This window comes from Nycticebus coucang, chromosome 9, assembly GCF_027406575.1.
Source record: "Nycticebus coucang isolate mNycCou1 chromosome 9, mNycCou1.pri, whole genome shotgun sequence".
Classification (NCBI taxonomy): Eukaryota; Metazoa; Chordata; class Mammalia; order Primates; family Lorisidae; genus Nycticebus; species Nycticebus coucang.
The window spans coordinates 75,069,892-75,090,853 of record NC_069788.1 but is presented as its reverse complement, the minus strand read 5'-3'; the positions used below and the strand labels follow the sequence as shown (position 1 = coordinate 75,090,853).

The following is a 20,962-nucleotide window of genomic DNA, read 5'->3' as shown; positions in this document are numbered from 1 at the left end:
ACCTCTTTGGCCTCAGAGAGTCTAGGAGTTGGAGTGATCATCCAGGATGGGGGTGGGGTGTGGGTTTGATGTGTTTGGGGACAAAAGGGAGCAAACACCTGAGGTGGTGCGGATAGAAGTGTGTTATCTGTTCAAGGGGCTGTAGGGAAATTCAGGATGTAGGTGGTCCTGGAGTTGGGAGGAAGAATCTACTTGGCAAATATGAGAAGTGTTGGGAAATACTGGGAAAATGAAGCAGAATCAGCTTGCCAAATACAAGAAATAATGGGGAAATGAAACAGACTGGAAATTGAAGTGAGGTGTGGAACTGGGGGTGGGGACTCTAAGTTTGCCCCCACCCCACTTGAAGGGCCAAAATATCATGTAGGGCTCCTGTGGTAGCTCACGCCCGTAATCCTAGCGCACTTGAGAGGCCAAAGTGAGAGGACTGCTTGAGGCCAGGAGTTTGAGATCAGCCTGAGCAAGAGCAAGAACCCATCTCTACTAGAAGTAAAAAAGAAAAAGCCGGGAATAATGACACAGCCTATAGTCCCAGCTACTTGGGAGGCTGAGGCAGGAGGATTGTTTGAGCCCAGGAGGTTGAGGTCGCAGTGAATTATAACACCACACACTTTACCCAGGGTGAGAGAGTAAGACTCTGTCTCAAAAAGAAAAGACCATTTAGAACTCATGGTGACTGAAACGAGGCAATGAGGACACTGTTGGTCAAGGCTAGTAGTTGCTGAAACCCACAAAGATTGGAAAATGTGTGAGATAAAGGGATGGAGCTATGCTGGAGGGGCTCTTTCTGGACCCCATCCCCTTCTAGCAGGAATTCCAAAAACCCCAACACTTCCTCCCTCCAAGGGATTTGATCCCCCATGGCCACCGCTAACAGCATCATCGTGCTGGATGATGATGAAGAAGATGAAGCAGCTGTTCATCCAGTGCCCTCCCACCCACTCCCCAAATCCAGCCTCATCTGGCTCAGAAATCCATGGCTCCTCTAAGTTCAGGCAGCAAGAAATGCTACAAGTTGGAGAATGAGAAGCTGTTTGAAGAGTTCCTTGAACTGTGTAAGACGCCCACGGTGGATCACCCCGAGGTGGTCCCATTCCTCGATGGCGGGAAGCAGCATGCCCACTCTTTGTTTTGGGCCTCAGCAGAGTTCTGCAACATTGTCTCTCAGGTCCTGTCTCAGGCCCAGAGCCAGCCAACTAAGCTCCACGTCTACATCAATGAGCTCTGCACTGTTCCCACTCAGCCAAAAGAAGCTGAATCTGCACCCTGCTGCCACCACCTCCAATGAGCCCTCTGGGAGTAACATTCCCACAGACTCCTCCTCAAACCCCACAAATGCTGAAACCACTGCCTCTAAGGCCTCAAGGACCCTTGGTTCCCAGAGGCAGATCCAGCGCTTGGAGCAGCTGCTGGCATCTATGTGGCAGAGATCCAGCAGCTGCAGAGAAAGGAATTGGATCTCTCAGAATTGCATGACCCACACTCCACATACCTGCAGGAGGCATGAATGTAGCATAAGCTGATCGGCCTCTTTTGGCATCTGTGTGAACTGGAAGATTGCTCTTCACTGACTGGTTGTGTCATAGAGGTTAAAAGGTGTATTAAGCAGCTTATCAAGAAGCCTGATACCTTCCCTGACTATGGACATGTGCTTTGGGCCACTGGGAAGGCAGCTGCTCCTCACAGCCTCTGCCTTCCCCAACAGCAGCTCCAGCTTATGGTTCAGGATGCCTTGTGAGATGTAGGCATCAGGTTACAGGAGTGACATCACCTCTATCTCATCTACAACTTTGGCTGCCATGTTGCAGATGACTATAGGCCAGGTATTGATCCTGCATTATCAAATCCCATGTTGGCCTTCAAGAAAATCGGACTTTGGTCATGGCTAGCTGGATGAGGCTATCTCCAAATATGTGATGATGCAAGACAAAAGTGAGGAGGGCGAGAGAAAGACCAGAAGAGCCTGGCTTCCTCAAGGTACTTCTTCTCATTCTGCAGAGCCCCCCCCAAACTTCCTTGAATTCTGGTGAGAGTCTTAGTGGAATGGCATCCCAGGAGTGCCCTTCCACCTACCTCCAGGGCTGAGACAGATGAAGATGATGAGGAAAGTGATAAAGAGGAGAAGAGGAAGAGGAGGAGGCCAAAGATTCTGAAGAAGAGAAAGATCTGGAATAGATGCTGGAGGTCAGAGGAATGACGAAGAGAAGGAGAAAGCAGGTAAGGATGGAGGCAAGAGCCCCATGACCCTACCACATATCTCCACTGAAAAGAACCTAGAACCTGGCAAAGGGATCAGCAGGTCTTCAGAGGAGCAGCAAAATGAAGAACTCATGGTGTCACCATCATTAGTGTTGAAAGGACGCTGACCCCTTTCAGCATAGATACTGAAAGCAATGGAGGACAGCCTGAGGAGTTGCCCTGGAGAAAGAGGGTCCTACATCTCAGCTCTTTGAGCTAGAGACTGAAGCATAGCCCCTGGATACCAACTCTTCTCCCGAGGAGACAGATACTTTCTCTCTTTCTCTTTCAGAAAGCAATCAGAGGACTCCTTCACCACTGTCTTAGAGAGTGAGGCAGCTGTCGTCATCGCCACTTCTTCTTTTTTTTTTTTTTGCAGTTTTTGGCTGTGGCTGGGTTTGAACCCACCACCTCCAGTATATGGGGCCGTGACCTACTCCTTGAGCCACAGGCACCACCCCATCATTTCCACTTCTTTCAATGGAATTGTCTCTCCTCACACCTAGAGAGATTCCAGCCCTCCCAGCAAGAACACTCAAAAGGCAAAGAAGCAAACAGGATCAGGGCCATTTAGGAAACAGCTATGTGGAAAGGCAAAGGGCAGTGGATGCAAAGAATGGGAAGAAGATAAATATCTGGCCCAGCCCACCATCCCAATTGGCTTCCATGGCTCCGGTTGCTGATTCCTCCACAAGGTTGGACTCTCCCAGCCATAGCCTGGTGACCACCTCCATCTGCAGCCATTCTCCGGTCCAGCTGTCCCAACCCCAACCCAGTCACAGCCTCCCTGTCCAGTACTTACAAGATGAGTGAGGCCACACAGTGTGATCCAGAGATTATTGTGTTCTCAGACTCTGATTAGCTGCTTCCCCCTCTCTTCACCTCCAAAATGTTTGGGATGAATATTGGAGGATGGTGGGAAGCAAATGACTGAGAAAAGAATGAATTGAGCAAATCCCCTTTTGGTAGTGTTTCTTTTAAAAAAAAAAGAAAAAAAACCCTTAAGTTTTACACAGAAAAATAATAAACAATAAAGTTCTTTTCATATTGTTCAAAAAAAAAAAAAGAATTTAAACTCACAGAGATGAAAAGAGAATGAGGGTGCCCAGGGGAGTTAGGGGAGGTAGAGAGTGGGGAGTTAGTGTTTCATGGGGATAGAGCTTCAGTGTGGCATGATGGAAATGTTCCAGAGATGTGTGGTGGTGATGGTAGATTTAGGATGGTTAATTTTATATTATGTATACAAAGTTGGACAATTAAGTTCGTGAACTAATCTTAGAAAAAGTGCTACACATCTCATTGCTGAATATCACTACAGTCACCTTCAAGGTATCCCTTGGGAAGCTCTGCACTAATGCCAGTGCCTAGTCCACTCTTCAAAGTAATTTTGGAACTCTTTTTCTGGAATGGCCATCAGAGTTGTTGTCTTACAAGGTGTGACAATTGAGTTCTCGAAGAGTACTTCAAAGGTAACTATAGTGATATTCAGCAATGAGGTATGTAGCCCTTTTTCTAGGATGAGTTCTCAAACTTAATTGTCCAACCTCATATAAGACCACAATTTAAAAATAAAAAGGAATATCAAACTGAGAAGTAATAAAGTTAGTAGAGTTACCTATATATATCAGAAGTGCTGGGAGCCAGAGGGAGTGAAAAAGAACCCTCCAAACAGAAATATCTATGGTTACCCAAATCAAGTTGTCCTATTTTTACCGATTGGAAATTTTCTCTAGGAAAATAGCTATTCCTGATTGCATTTCTAAATTTATTACAAAAACACAAAGCCAAAAAGGAGGAAGACATTCAATAATATTATCCCACAACTCTTTAGTGGAAAAATCAATCAATGAATCCACTGCTTCATGGTTGCTTCTTGCCTACAAGGCTTTGATTTTAGAGATGGGGCCTGAGGCAGAAATTTAATGCACAATGGTTGTCTGATTTGTAACAGGATGTGCTTCTCCATTCATATACCAGATAAAAGGTTAGCCTGGTTTTTCATCTAGCTGTGCCTCGCTCAGAATCAAAATTACAGTTCTTCTCAATGCTGGATCAAGTCCTTTCATCTTCATTTTGACCAAAATGGAAACCAGGATCATGAGAATTCCTTGGGGCTAGTGTTGAAAGGAATTTCCCCTGTTCTTGCCAGAGTCTCAAAGGGTGGCCTCCTTCACAGCTGAGTGATTACAATTCCATGTGACTGAATACACAACATCTCCTTTTAAAATAATAGTAATAATAATGATAAGTGAAAGTAAATCAGTTGACGAAAATGAGATGAAAGCCAGTCCACAACTGAGTGTCCCAAGAAGACGTTGTTCCTTGATGTTCTGAGCTCTCTAAGAAGTTACTGCAAAACTGAAATCGCCTCAGAAGTTTGTAGGACGTCCTTATTCAGAGCCACACTCTAGGAAATAAAACAAAAAATGGCTCTGATTAGAGTCAAGACCTGCCCTTGCTTCCACCCTAAAGCACTCACAGCAACAGCTCCTCACAGACCTCCTCCCTCGTCAGTGCCTACCCGCAGGTCTCTGCTGTACACAGACCCCTCCTGCTGGAGAGAAAGTGTGGGAGAAGCAGCCAGACCAGGCCAGGAAGATGCCTGAGTGCCCAGGAGGTCTCAATGGATGGTCATGTCTTATCCTGTTTCTGCTCTTCTCCACTCTGTAGGCCTCCTGGACTTTGGGGTTCCTCATCCTCATGCCAACCTCTGCTCCCCACCCATTTCTGTGCCCTTGTCTCTTACCATATCTGGCCTTGGGGTCCCTGTCTCTAACTTAGCCATCAGACTCTGGTGCTTGTCCAGACTCCACCATCTTCAAGACTGTTTGGAAACTTGGTCCCCATTCTGTGGACTAACTTTGAAAAGATGACCACTGTTCATAGATTCATGTGGTAGAGAAACAGAAAAAAATGGCAAGGAGAAAGAAAAGAGAAAAAGATAAAAAAGGAAGAGAAACTCTATGAGAATAGCTTTTCTAAAATTTATAGCTAAGTTAGAACTTACCGTGTGTAGATATAGAAGCAATAACCAACAGAGTTCCAGAGAACTCCCATCCCAAGGTAAGTATGTATCATCTGTATTCTCAAAGAATGCTGTTAATCCCCTTATCCCACTTCTTATCCCATAACCATTAGCACATTGTAGGGCTAGAAGTTCCTTAAGAACAGGACCTTCCCCTATTGCAGAGGTGTCCAACCTATAGCCCACGGGCCACATGCTAATTTTGTAAGGACTTTTTTTTTGCTTCTCTGGTGGTGGTAGGTATAACAAAAAGTATGCATGGATGTTTTGTTTGCTAATCAGCTTTCCTTAGTGTTTGTGTGTTTAATGTGTGAACAAACAACTCTTATTCTTCCAATGTGCAGCAAAGGAAAAAAACAAAGGTTGGACACCACTGACCCAGCACCTAACACAGAAGGTGACATGGAGGAGGTGAACAAATTCAGAGGCACTGTGGCTGAGCCTGGCTGTCATCCATGTGGCTGCAGCGGACAGACTTGGGTTTTCCCTAGAAGAATCGCCAACCCTAGACCAACCCATTAAGTGCTGAGTTGCTTCTGTCAGGGCAAGGCCTTGAAATCATTTTATCCTATACATTTAAGTATAGGACACTTTCAGATCTGTGTGGCTCCCTCTATCTCCCAGTAAAGGACCAAATACTCATTTTCCTCCAACCTCCTCTCCAATCTCAGCCACCCCTGCTCCTAGGAGAGCACTTAGTCATGTCAATGTCTGCCATTTTCTTTAAGGCCACACGTACAGTATGCTAAATAAAATGTATTGTTTATGAAATGGGATTATTCTCCAAGCACAGAAGCAGATTCCTGGGCACATTGTTGTGCTGAGTATAATTAATGAAACGCTCTTTGGATCAAACTGTCCAATGAAATGAGATCATCAACTGCCAGACTGAGCCATACAAACCCAAATGGATAGTTTGTATTCAGACCCAATTTAAGAAAAAATAAAATGTTGTTCAGTGCCCTCAGCATCAGGAAATTGTCAGAATACAGTTGGGATAGATGGAAATATGGAGTCAAGGTACCATTTCTAATTTTCCCTTTTCTTTTGATCATCAATGCTTTATTTTAAGGAAGGTTTCTATGTACCTGGGTTAGCATCCTTGAAGCTGCTTTTCCTAACATCCACTTTAACAATCACTTAAACAGGGCTGCGCGTCTGCAAAGCTCCTGGGGGTGAGTGGCAAACATGCAGCGGTGTGGCTGAGATGCTGACACAGGGGTAAAATGCTCCTCCCTCCTTTCAGAAGGAAGTTACAGCAAGGGAGGGGAGAATGGGAAGAGCTGAGGGAAAAGCAGCTTTGACCACTATTTGGCATCATCACTCTAGAGAAAATAAGAGAGCTCAAAACTTCGATAAGATTAGGTCCCATGCAATGCATGTGTGGATTAACCTGTTGGTGGCCTTCAGAAACATTTTCAATGACTTTGAGGCCATCCTGCCATGCTGTGCATAGATTGGTTAGCCCTGCAGTACATGTGGCCTCATCATCCGAGCTCAGATCCTCCTCACTCGCCACTTAACTTAGGCAACCAGCTAGAAAACACCGTTGCAATAAAAAAAAATCCCTTCCAAACCTTCACAGAATGTTGTTAATGGGGGAGATCAAAATGTGAGCCAAAAAGAGATGAGCTCAAAAGACTGTGGGGGATTGACGTTCCTTTTGTCGTCCCAGAATGGAGCTGGTTGGCTGGCAGATAGCTGTTGCAACAAGTGTTCCGCCTGCATTTGAGCCAAAGAACTGTCCCTCCTGCTTTAAAGCTTGGCATAAGTGGAGGTTTCCCTCATGTTCTCCCCCACATTACCCAAACCATGGCCAAAACCAGCTTTCTCATTTTTCATGTGACCACTTCTAAAATTTTGCTTCTGGGAATCCAAACAGGGTGAAGTAGCTGTTGGGCAGATGTCACCTCCAGCCTTTCCATCATCCTTCCAGACATGCCTGTGTGGGGGGCTTCCTCCCCAACAAGAGGTACCTTTTTACCTTTAATCTGGACCAAAGGCTCAGAGAGTTCCTAAGGAGGAGAAAAGTCCCGTAACAGGCAGGGGCTCTCACTTAAGGGCTGGGCACCTGAGCTGACCTCAGGTGGTCTGGGAGCCCCCATGCCACCTGGTAGCCACTGGCAGGGCTCCTCTACTCCATCTCTGTTCTGCTCAAACAGCCCCAGAAAGCTTCTTCCTCAGGAGGCCAAATCCTATTCCTCACTGCAGCAGCAGAGAGTCTGGAGCCTATGTTCAAATGCTGGCTCTGCTCTGGTGTGACTTGGACGGTGAAATTCACATTTCTGACCCCCAGCAATATCATGGCAACACTGACAGTCACCTCCCAAAGGGCACCTAACATAGTTCCTCATCCATGCTGCCCCCTGCCTGTCTGCTTTCAGGTCTATCTGCCCTTTCCCTTCTTCTGTCTTGAGTTTCCTTGCTAACTAGTTTGTGTCAGCAAACGGAAAAAGGGATGGGGAAGTGTAGGGGCATTTCCTTCCCTTGCCTCAGGTGACAACTCCCACAGTGGTTCCATCTCCCACTGGACAGCCCCTCTCTCCACAGCCCCAGCTCCCACTTGGCAGGCCTGGTCTGGGTTCTGTTTCCACCTGATGCCTCTGATTCTGGGCTCTGGCCATTTCCACCTCTGATGCCCTAGCTGGGGGCATCCTACTTTATTAACTCTGTGTAGCTTCTGGTGTAACCAGTTCTTCCTGTGTAACCAGTTCCCTATATTAAATTCTCACTGTTGAAAACACGTTGAACAACTGATTTCCCAACAGAGCCTTGAAAGACAGAGTGAATCCAGTTCATAAGGCACCCCCAGCTCCTGAGAGCACTTCACTTCTTGAATCCCCTCTCCCTATAAGACAGTGGTTTTCAACCTTCCTAATGCCGCAATGTATTTTCATTGTTAAAAAGGGGTTGCAGGTGGCACCTGTGGCTCAAAGGGGTAGGGTGCTGGTCCCATATGCCGGAGGTGGTGAGTTCAAACCCAGCCCTGGCCAGAAACTGCAAAAAAATAATAACAATAATAATAAATAAAAATAAAAAAGGGTTTCAACCCACAGGTTGAGAACCACTACTATAAGAGAAGGGATTGACTGACTCCACACCAGGCCCCTTTCTACCTTCTCTGGATAAGGGGACTTAAACATTTTCCTACCAGAGAAAAACAAGTCTACTTCAGCTGAACAAACCAGTTCCACCAACCCTGGCAATGTAGGCAAATCAGCAGTTGGGGCCATGCTAAGCTTCAGAAAACAAACACCTGCATGCATTCCCCTGACAAGGGCTGCCTGGGCTTGGCATCACAGCAACTAGGGATTCTGGCTGGGAGGGTGCAGAATGCATCACTAAACACCAGTATCTGCTGGTGTTCCTTCTGAACAGCTTTAACATCGTCTGTCCCCAGGAGCCCCAGATTCTATACATTCTCTCATACCTAAAGCTTCAGTCCACCTGATAATATGCTCTTCACTGAGATAAGAGCAGGCTGATGGTGATATCCTGGGCAATGTCACAGAGATTCCTGGGCATGTCCAATTAGGATGCATTCCAGTAACCTATCCAGAGGAGTCTGGTGTGTCTCCGTACCCACAGTGGCCTTGTCAAAGATCATAGAACCAATCTCATAGTTGTTTAGAACTACATTCAACATACCCCCCTTAATAATTACAAGGATGTGGATAGCTCCATAACTGGTGTCAGCACATTGTTTCTCTGTGTGCCTCACCTTTCAAAATATACCTTTCATCAAACAAGGAAATAATTACTTACATTCAGCTGTTACCATGACAAAACCCTCTTAAGTTAAGCGGCAGCCTGTGTCACAGACTTCACATCTTTTGCATAAGGAGTCTCCAACTCCCCATCCAGCTGTCTTCATTGGAGCAGATGGTGGACAGATGAAATCTTCCCCAGCTACTGGGAGACAGGACACTGAGGCCTTGCTTTCCTGAGTTCAAACTTGACCGAGATGCAGGACCAGCCAAAAATATCTTGGCATGGTTAACAAGTGAGCAACTTAACTGGAACTCAGAGAACATTCACAAATCCACTACATTTAAGGGATTTTTTAAATTTTAGTTTTAAGAAAATCGACTACAGGTCGTAATGGATTCCCAGTAATGTGTAGCCCTGTGTCCCAGTCATGAGGAAGAGTTTTGGGCAGAGATTATTCATTCCATGTCTTCAGGGAGAAGCTCTGTAGAAACACCAACTCTTGCTGACATTTTGGAATTAAACGCCAATTCTGTGATGTGTTTCCCTGTACTTTGGAATTTTTTCAAATGGAGTCCTTAAATGAAGACTATCTTCAGAGAGGAAGGTTTGTGTCCAGAAAGCTTTAAATCCTGCCAAAAGCTGTATAAGTCTGCTAAAGTTGACATAACAAAGTACCACAAATGGATTGGCTTAAGTGATAGAAATTTATTTTCTCACAGTTACAGAGATAGGAAGTCAGAGATCAAAGCGTCAGAAGGGCTGCAAGGGAGAATTTGTTCCATGCCTCTCCCTTAGCTTCTGGTGGTTTGCAGGCTGTCTTTGGCATTCTTGGCTTATAGATGCATATCCCCAATCTCTGCCTCCACAATCACATGGCATTCTCCCTGTGTTCAAGTCTGTGCCCAAATTTCCTCCATTTATAAGGACACCAGTCATATCAAATTAAGCCCACCCTACTCCAGTGTCACCTCATCTTAACTAATTCTATTTGGTACTACCCTATTTGTAAATAAGGTCACATTCCAAGGTATTGGGGGTTAATACATTAACATATGAATTTGGAGGACACAATTAACAGTTTGGCCTCCCAAAATGCATATCTTTCTCACAGGCAAAATACATTCACCCCCATCCCTACATCCTATAACATCTAGCATCAATTCTAGGTCCAAAATCTTTTCCAAATTTTCTGTAAATCAGATATGGATGAGACTTGGGCTATGATTCATCCTTGGGCAAAATTCCTCTCCATCTGTGAGCCTGTGAAACCAATTATCTTCTTCCAAAATGGGAATCTCTACCCTATACCTGTTCCACCATGGGACAGATATTCCTATTCCAAAAGGAAGAAATTGGAAGGGAAAAAAAGGGGAGACCTGGGGCCCAAGCAAATCTGAAACTTAGTGGGGAAATGTGATTAGATTTAAGACTTAAGAATATACTCTTCAACTCTATGCTCTGTGGTTGATACTAATATAGGCAAGGTTCTTCTCAACTAATACCTTCCACATGGTGTTCCTAAAAGGGCACCTAGCCGGGCACTCCAAATTCACTTCCACAGTCTATTAACTCTTGGACTCAACACAACCCTCATGCTCTCCAGCATCACAGCCTAAGTGTGACTCTAACACTCAACAGGCTCTAAGTCCAACTAGCCCACCACGGACTGTTATCACAATCCATTGAAACTATCAGGAAAACCAGGCACAATCAAGGCTTTTCAAAGCATTTATAGACCTTCATTGGCCAAGCTGATCTCAATATAAAACCAGTGCTTTCAACAGTCTCACAGAACTGTTTGAGTTTGACCTCCAGAATCAAAGTAGAAAGCACTATATTTCTGAAAATCAGATTGCTATTTCAAATGGTGCCCAGTAGGTCTGAGCTCTGCTTCTTAAATCCAAATTGAAAGATTTCAGGATCTCTTCAGGATGAAATGGATGCATTTCCTCTTGCTACAACAAATAAAAAGGAAGTATCTCATTTGTGACAACTTGGATGAACTTGGAGGACATTATGCTCAGTGAAATAAGCCAGGCACAGAAAGATGAATACCCCACATGATCTCATGTATAAGTGGAAACTAAAAACATTCATAGAAACAGAGAGTGGAGGAATGGAGAGACGTTGATCAAAGCACACAAACTTTCAGTTAGACAGTAAGAGTAAGTTCTGGAGTTCTATTGTCCATCATCATGACCAAAATGAATAACACCATGTTGTATATTTGAAAAGTGCCGAGAGGGTAGATTTTAAGTGTTTTCATCACAAAATTAATAATTACGTGAGATGGTGGATATGTTGATCAGCTTAATTCATTCATTTCACAAGTATACATACACTGAGGCATCACAATATACCCCATACATACATATAATTTTTAATTGTTAATTAGAAATAAATACATTTTTAAAACAAGGTGAGAAAATGAAATTTTAAAATTATAAGTTATAAGGAAGAAGAAAGGGAAGTATCACACTCTACACTATTGACAAAATGGTCAAATGACCATGATCCAGAGCAGCTGGATGTATTGGCCACCCTGTGCAATAGGAAGAAGTAAATATTCATTACCTGAGGCAGGATAGTCTATCACAGGGTTTCTCAAAGCATGTACCACAGAAATCCTGCAGCAGAATCACCTGAACTGTGGAAAATGCATATTCCTAAGCCCTCCTTCAGATCCACTGAAGCAGAATCTCTGGTGCCCATTTTAAAGTAGATCCCAGTAATCAATGATTGATTTGGGTAATTCCATTTAAGAACCACTGGTCTTCTAAGGGTACAGTCTTTGGTAACCAAAGGAGACCCTAGAACCAGCTGTCTTAATTTACTATGTGACCTTGGGAAAATGATTTGACATCTCTGAGTGTCAATGATTTTGGCTGAAAAATGAGAATGATAATACCTACCTCACAGTCTTTGAAACAATTAAATTAGATAATGCATGTAAGAGATAAAAGAAATTGACATGAAGTGCACTGGGGTGTGCATCAGGCATGGCTTTATAGAATCCACTTCGTAGGGTTGTTCTCAGTAAAAGAGATCAGCAGAGATGCTCTTTGGGGTTGGAAAGATGTCATTTTGTAGAACGAATCTCAGAGAGTAGTTCTGAGAAGTCAATGCGATATGGCCTTTAAAACTCTGGGCCCAATGCCTGAGACCTTTTTAGGAGATGGTAAGTATCTGCCATTGTTACTATAGTCACCAGCCCCATAATGCTGGAAGGCCAGCTCATGCCCAGCTCAGGTGGAGCAAGTGCAGGGTGTCTGACGGGAGGTAGAGGCAGACCTGGAGTCCAGGCTGGGAAATCTACAATTCATCATGAGCCTGTCAGGCATCACTGACATTTTCTGAACATGGGAAGGACAAGGTTAATCCAGCAGTAGTCAGGGAAAAGATTATATGAGGGAAAACTCAGAGACAGAAATCCTAGGTAGGAGACTATTTATATGCCAGACAAAAAGTTATACAAAAGTTGAATGATGCAGGAGCCAACCCAGAAACAGTGAACCCATGAGACGTCCATGTATGAATCAGAACACCCAGCCCACAACCAATGCAGCCCAGCCTGGGACACGCAGCCAAAGAACAGAGCAGACATCAGAGGTTGGCCCACCTGCCTGCTGGCCAGAGCCCTAGTGCAATGATGGACAAACACAGCCATATTCAGGAACTCCAAAATCACTAGAACAGAAGGAAGAGAGATAAAACATTTCTTTTTATGCTAACACATAAGCCATTAACTCTTACATTATTCTGAAAATACTTCTACCTTTTTCCCTCAGGATGCTATCAAATTGTCTCAAATTCTTATTTTAGATCTGGCACATTGACATCCAAACCCCTGACAGTCTGTTAGAAGATATTTGGTGGAGAGAATCTTACTATAGAAAATGACACAGATTAAAATGACATGCCAATATTTGATATGGCTGGACATCGTCCTCTAGGCAAATACATGTGACCTAACTCCTTCCCAAGGTACTTGACACTGCAGGGACAGTCCCTCAGCCTAGGATGGAGTTAGCCACTCAGTCAGCAAATACCATTCTCCTTCATCATAGGTACTCATTAATTACATGACCTATGGAAATAAGCCACATGTGAAGTCCTGCCTATGTGTTTGGTGATGTACCAAGTGCTAGGAACTCCTGGAAGGTGGGGAGGCAGGTGGCCCCTGCCTTCAAAGATCACAGTTGAGCAGGGACAACACATTCAGAAACACATATGTAAATATTACAAAAATGCAAAGGACAGGTAGGTTTGCTGCAGAGTGAGTAGATGTGTGAGTAGTTGCATAGTAAGGAAAGAGACTGCATGACCCACAGGCCAAAAATACATTCCAGGAAAAGTTTGCCAGGGGCTCTGTGCAGAGGCTCTATTTTCTTGAAGGAAGATAGTATCAAATTCACCATCTCTCTTCTACTTGCCTTCTAGGTGAACAAGGCCAGAAGAAACTTTATCAGAGGAATAAGAGTTTGGAAGGACAATTCTTTTAAAATGAATTTGTAGAAACAAAATGTGGTGTGTACATACAATAGAAGGATATTCAACCTTAAAAAGAAAGAAATTCTGACACATGCTGTAACATGGACAAACATTTAAGGACAGCATGCTAAATTTACCTAGAGTAAATTCACAGAAACAGAAAATGCAATGTGAAGGGCTAGGACGTGGGAGAGGGGCAATGGGGAATTCTTTTTTTTGCAGTTTGGCCAGCCTGGGTTTGAACCCGCCACCCCACCCACTGAGCCACAGGTGCTGCCCCCAAAGGGGAGTTCTTCAATGGGAATTGTTTCGGCTTTACAAGATAAAAAGTTCCCGAGATCTGTTACATTATTGACACTAAAAAAAATGTTTTTAAGATGATAAATTTCATCTTGTATGTTTTTTAACTACAATTAAAAATGTTTTAATTTTTAAAAAATGAAATTTTAGAATCAAGAGAAATGATACAAAAACAGAGTTGCTTAGGATGTCATGTGAAGCATCAGGCTAAGTTTCTCAATTTTTAATGTTCCTGGATAATTTATCCTGAAAATTGGATTGAGAAATAATAATTAGATCCTCTGTGTTCCTGCCAGAGATGTGCACAGTTTTTGTGAAGTTGCATTAACAATAATAATCTTCATTAGCAAACAAGCCCTTGGTGTGACAGGCACACTCCAGTTACCATTGGCCAAGCTGGCGAGAGTACAGCAAATCTCACTGAAGGACACTATCTAAGCCCTGCCTGGCTCACCACTCCCTCCCTCTCTTCTCCAAGACTGTATGAGCCTGCCCCATGCTGGGTTTCTATCTACTACTTTAGCTGTCTTTTCAGCTTCCTTTGATCACTCATCTTCCCCAAATCCAGCCATTACATGTACAAATTCCATAGGGTTCTATTCCAGACCACTCTTCTTTTCTCTAATTACTCCCTTTAGACAATTTCATCTATACTCATGGCTTTTATTATTCATACATTTTAAGAAGTCTCAAATTCATACCTCCTTGGCAGACTTTTCCTCTGAGATCCAGGTTTATATATCCAAATGCCTACTTGACATCTCCCCTTGGATATTGTATGAGTTGAGGTACAGAGAGACCCAAAATACAATGCCTTAAAAAAGGTAGAAAGGTATTTCTTTCTGAATTCACAGTGCAGCAGTAGGCAGGCCTGAGCCAATGGAGAGTTTCCACCATGCTCAACACAAGGCTCCTAGCTCTGGATCCAGAGTGGTCATTTCAATCCCCATCACCACATCTGCAGACCCACCAGCAGAAAGGGGAGCAGGCCAAGGGCAGGGCAGCATAAGTTGCTTCCTTACTAAGGCATGATCCAGAAGTCGTACACATCCACTCATGCTCCCCTGGCCAGAAGCTAATTATATGGACACACCTAATTGCAAGGAAGGTTGGGAAATGCCTTCTCTAACTGGACAGCCTTATGCCCAGTTAATATCAGGAGGACTTACTGAAAGAACGGGTAGGAACAACTGCAGTTGAATACCAGCAGTCTCTGCTGCAGATCTCTAGAAAGCTTTTCAAGTTTACACATCCAAAACCAAAGCCATGCTGACCCCTCCAGACTGCTATCAGTGTCACATCCCCATGAATGGCACCACCATCCACCCTGCTATGGCTCCTCAGAAACCTCAGCACCTGTGCACATGCGCTCTCCCTCATCTCTAGAGCCCACGCATCACTAAGCCCTGCTGATTCCTACTCATGATACTTTTCTTCATTTTTTCCTGCCATGTTAGCATGAGCATCCATCACCACCCCCCCACCTGGATCTCTGCAGCAGCCTCCTAACTGGGATCCTCACCTTCACCCTATGCCCTCCCTGCTGCTATTGATACTATAGCCAGGGCAGCTTCTCCCCCATGCTAATCAGTGCTCTCATCAACCTAGTAGAGCCACACAACCAACAAAACCCTGCATGTCTCACCTCGCCCCACTATGCATCCCCCTCCGTCTCTGGAACCTCTTCCCCTTTTCCTTCTTTGACTGTGGTCTCCTCCTTGCAGCACCAGAACCCTAGCTGCTGACTGTGGCCTCCTCCCTGCAGTACCATTACCTTGGCTGCTGACAGTGGTCTCCTCCTTGCAGCACCAGAACCCTGGCTGCTGACTATGGCCTCCTCCTTGAAGCACCAGAACCTGGCTGGAATCCTCCTCTCCCTTCTCCATGCCCATCTTCACTGGATAACTCCTAGCTTCTTTCCATTCACAGTGCAACAACCACCTCCTAATGGAAGCCTTCTGTCCTCTTCACATCAGGGCAATATCCTCTTCAAGGCTCGCTAAAAACCACACAACCATTATCTATGGCCTCGCCCACTCTGAGAAGTCTGCACTTCTCGTGTGGTCTTTGATGCTACAAGACTTTTAGCCACATGAGCTCATGCACTATGGGTTTTTGTTGCATGCATGTGGTTTGTTTTGGAAGGCAAGGTTTGTTCATTTTAGTTTTTGCTTGCCAGTCTATCCTTTCACAGCCCAGTTACCTTGCTACTGGTAAGTTCTCAAAAATACTAATGATTGAACGCCAAAGTTCAGAAGAACTGAAAAACAGTAAGTCCTTGAATTACTTAATCTGAACCATAGCCTTCTTACACAGAAATTCAGTGTTATTACTAACAAGCACAGGGATATAATTTGATGAAACAGGCCTTTGTGGGCCTGCATTTAGATGCTCAGAGCCACCACAGCACTAAGGACAAGGAGGGAAATAGGAGGCATGTTAGACATGGTCACCAAAGACACCACATACTAATGCAGAGAGAAGGAACAAAGGCTCATTAGGACAATAATTACCAAAAGTAAACACATGATGTAAAAACCTAGACAAATGCTAAGACCAATCCTCATGAAGTTCAAGTGTAAGAGAGCTCCCGAGGATGTCTTCTTCTTTTTTTTTTTCTTTGAGACAAAGTCTCATTTTGTCACCCTGCGTAGAGTGCCATGGCATCATAGCTCACAGCAACCTCAAACTCTTGGGCTCGAGTGATTCTCTTACCTCAGCCTCCTGAGTAGTTGGGACTACAGGCACCCACCACAACACCTGGCTATTTTTAGAGATGGGGTCTTGTTCTTGCTCAGGCTGGTCTTAAAATCCCAAGCACGCGCAATCCACTCACCTCAGCCTCCCAGAGTGCTAAGATTACAGGTGTGAGCCACCATGCCTGGCCTCCGGGACACTTTTATGAGCAAGGATAACCCTAAACTGAGACTCAAAGGGTAGAGATGTGACTGAGATGTGCAGGGAAGAGGACAATCCTGGACAAGGCTTGACTCAGCTGGCTTGTGAGGAGGGAGATGACCATGGTGGGGTGGGAGGGCTGAGCGGTCAGTCTGTGGGGCAGGGGTGAGTTAGGCTGCACCTTATAAAGTCCTCTGACCTGTCTTTGATCTTGATCTAGGAGATAGATGGAAACTGCTGATAGTTTGAGAGAGAAGTGGTTTACAAGAAAGAGTTTAGAAATATAGGTCTGGAATGGTAGGCAAGGTGGACTGGAGGTTGTCCGCTGGGGTGTCTTAGCTGTGGACTGTCACCCAGCATAGTCATTGTGCTGGGCTGGCCTCTTCCCTAGTCTGTGTACCCAGGAAGAAAGGAAGCCCAAGTGGCCCCATGTGGCTCCACAGGTGGCTGAGGAGGTGGAGGGTGCTCCTTCATGAGGTGTAGGTGGGTGGAGGGGTCTTTTATACCTCAGTGGTCCAGCTTCCCAGCACTGCACCTGCCTGAGCACCAGGCCCTGAAGCATTCTGGGCACATGGCAAAAGGATTACATTTCATAAGCCTGCACCAATCCAATGCACACAACTGTCTAAATTCAAGTACTTTCTATTTCCAATCTTGGGGTACGACTACACCCCATTGGGATATTTATGGATAACCAATTCTAGAAACTACCAGATTCTCTTGTGGGTTGAAGTATGTTTAGTGAAAAAATTGCCCCTGTTAATGAAGTTTTGGGATCCTGCCAATCTTCCAACTCAAACACAGAATTTGAAGTTCCAGTGGCATAAGAAATAACCAGCATAAAAAAAAATGAAAGTTTATTTCATCATTAATGAATAGAATGTTTTCCTCATCACATTGACATTGGAGTGACATTGATCTAGTGGTGGTGCCACATGGCAATGTCCTCTTAGTTTTTTATTTCTAAAAGAAAACAACGTACTATATTTAAGCAACTATACTATTGAACATAGTGTTTGATTTCTGCAACGCTGTTTGTATATTTTCCTTTTTAGGTGAAGGCATACCTGAATTATCAGAAATGTACATGATGTCAAAAAAGTGAACATTTTTCTTCTGATAGCTCTTAATAGTTTATAAATTTGGGGTAAGGCTTTGCTTTAACAGAGTGCTTAGCCTTAAGGGTTATTTCAGAGACGTTTGTTCAATGACTATGTTGTGTTCCTTAAATAATAAGATAGGTGAGAAAGTTGACAAAAATTATTTTCTGATTTAAAAAGATACCTAATACACAAAGAGCTCTTCTAAGATATGGATAGAAAAACTGAATTTTTAAAAAGAACACCTCACAGAAAATTTAGCAAAAGGTATGAGCAGATTTTACAGAAGGTAAAATCCAAGTATTCTCAAAAGAGCAGAAAAGAAAAGAGAACAAAAAGGGTGGTCATGGGAAAGGGGTAAGGGAGGAGAGGGGAGAGGAAAGGATGGGTGAAAGGAGGGTAATTAGTGGGTCCACACCTATGGTGCATCGTAGAAGGGTAAAGGTGAAATTTACTAAATGTAGAATATAAAAGTCTGAACACAATATCTAAGAAAATGGCAGGAAGGCTATGTTAACCAGTTCGATGAAAATATTTCAAACTGTATATAAAATCAGCACATTGTACCTCATGATTGCATTATTGTACACAACTATGATTTAATAAAAAAGAAAAAAGCAAAAAAAAACGGGGGTGGTCAGCACACTTTTAAGAGAAATACAAATTAAAACAATAAAATAGATGGGAAAAGCCATAATACACAGTGCTGTTGAGGTTGTGGGGAACAGGTATTCACATCCATGTATTACTGATGAGAGTGTCTTTCCTTAACAGAAAGCATTTGACAGTATCTGTTAAAATGTTGAATGCCCATACCCCTTTGAACCAGCAATGTAATCTTTGAAAATCCACTCTTTCAAAAATAAAAACCCTAGCATATAAGAACATGCATACTGATACACTTATAGCAGCCATGTTTGTTGAGGAGAGAAACACTTCTAAGTGCCCATCAAAAAGAATTTATCCATACTTCAAAATATTATTCAATTATTAGAAACACTGGACTGGGTTTCTGTATTGACCTGGAGCAATGTCCATGATACAGTGTTAAGAAAAATGAAGAATAACACTTATGCCATGCTATTGTTAAACACACACACACACACATTTTATTGAGTTAAAATACACCTTTTACTCATACCATTCAATGAGTTTAATAAATATACATCAATTCGCAACCACCACAATCAAGGTATCAAACATTCCCATCACCCAAAAACGTTCCTTTGTGCCCCTCCTAGTGGTCTGAGGCAACCACTGAGTTTCTCTCTGTCTCTATAGATGAATTTTGCCCATTTTAGCATCTGATATAAATGGAATTACACAGCCTGTACTCTTTTATTTCTGCCTTATTTTGTTCAGCATACTACTTTGAGAGTCATTCATACTGTTGCCTGTATCAACAATCCATTCCTTTCCATTTCTGAGTATTATTCCATTGTATAAATATGACTTCAATAACCTGTTAATGAATGTTTTTTGGGTTATTTTCAGTTTTTGCCTACTATATAAAGCTGGTATTAATACCTTTGTACAAGTATTTGTGTAAACATGATTTTTGTTTTTCTTGAGTGGCTATGAGAGAAATTCCTGGGTCACATGGTAAGCCTTTATCTTTATAAGGAAATACCAAAACATTCTCCCAACAGCAGTGCATGAGATTGCTCTACATCTTTGTCAACACTTGATATTGTCAGTCTGTTTTATTTTAACCACTTAACTTGATGTATAATTGTATCTCATTGTGGTTTTAATTTGCATTTTCATGAAAACTTATCATGAGCATCTATTCATGTACTTACTGGCAATTTGATAGGTGTGTATCTTTGAATATCTTTTGTGAACTGTCCAAGTCTTTTGCCTATTCTTTTAATTAGGTTGTCTTCTTATTGAAGACAATAAGGATTTGAATTTTAAGAGTTCTTTATATATTAACACAAGTTCTTAGATATATGTATTGTAAAACATTTTCATAAAGTCAGTAGTTTGAGTCTTCTTTTCCTCAGTGGTATTTTTTTCAAAGAGCCAAACTTTGATGATAAAACCCAACTCTTTCATTGTTCATTTTATCACTAGGACATCTTGTGCCTATCACCAAAAGGTTGCAAAGATTTCCTCCTGTGGTTTCTTTTGAAAATGTTAGGTTTTACTTTTAGGTCTATAATCTATTTCATTTTTATTTTTATGTATGGTGTAAGATAAGTTTAAATGTTCATTTTTCCCTTGTGATATCCAGTTGTCCCTGCCCCATCTCTTTTTTCTTTTCTTTTTTTTTTTTTTTAGTAACAAGAGTCTTGCTCTGCTGCCCAAGCTGTAGTGTAGTCAATCATAGTTCACTGGAACCTCAAACTCCCAGGCTCAAGTGATATTCCCACCTCAGCCTCCCAATTACCTGGGACTACAAGTGCATATCATTCAGTTAAATTTTTTTGTAGAGGTGGGGTCTTGCTATGATGCCCAGGCTACTCTGGAATTCTTGGTAGTTCTGGGATTACAGGCATGAACCACTGTACCCAGCCGCTGCCCCATTTCTTAAAAGAGCTATCCTTCTCCATTGAGTTACATGTACTATAGGACCTGCTCTTTTTTAAATTACACTTGTATATGAACATGGAGGAGAATATGGAATATCAAACATATCAAACTGTTAACACTGATTATCTTTAAGAAAGTGGAATTGGAAAGGAATTGAGAGGAAATTAATACCTTTTTCTATTTATCTTTCTTTTTGGACCACTCAACTTTTAAGTTTCAAATGACAGGAAACATAATATAATACCATCTGAAATAAAAATAATGTAAGATTAGAAGGTTCTTACAGAATGTAAGGTTCTGCTAAAGAAAGAGAGACAACTTCACCACTGCAGAGTGAGGAAATGGGGCCTTGATGAGGGGATGCCATTCGATTGAGAGACTTGCCAAAGACAAGAGATACTTTGTAGGCAGGATGGTAAACTGGGTGACTTAGTGAATATAGGGAAAGAAGAAGAGGAAGAGGTGAAAAGGACTTCAAAATTTGACCCTGGAAAAATAATGGTGCTGGGGGAGGGTGGGAATTAGGAAACTGGAGCGAGGAGCTAATTTTATAGCATGAAGTAAATACATACAGCTGAATTTGAGGGAACCATGGGATATTTGATAGGAATGTCCAGCCAACTATCACTAATCACTTGATCTAGAACAACCAACTATCTCTAGG

General features: G+C 43.0%; 1 pseudogene; it reads left to right on the top strand.

Annotated features, from left to right (window-relative positions):
• The first annotated feature begins 860 nt into the window (after window positions 1–860).
• LOC128594221 (death domain-associated protein 6-like) lies at window positions 861–3,100 on the top strand (annotated as a pseudogene).
• Window positions 3,101–20,962: the final 17,862 nt, after the last annotated feature.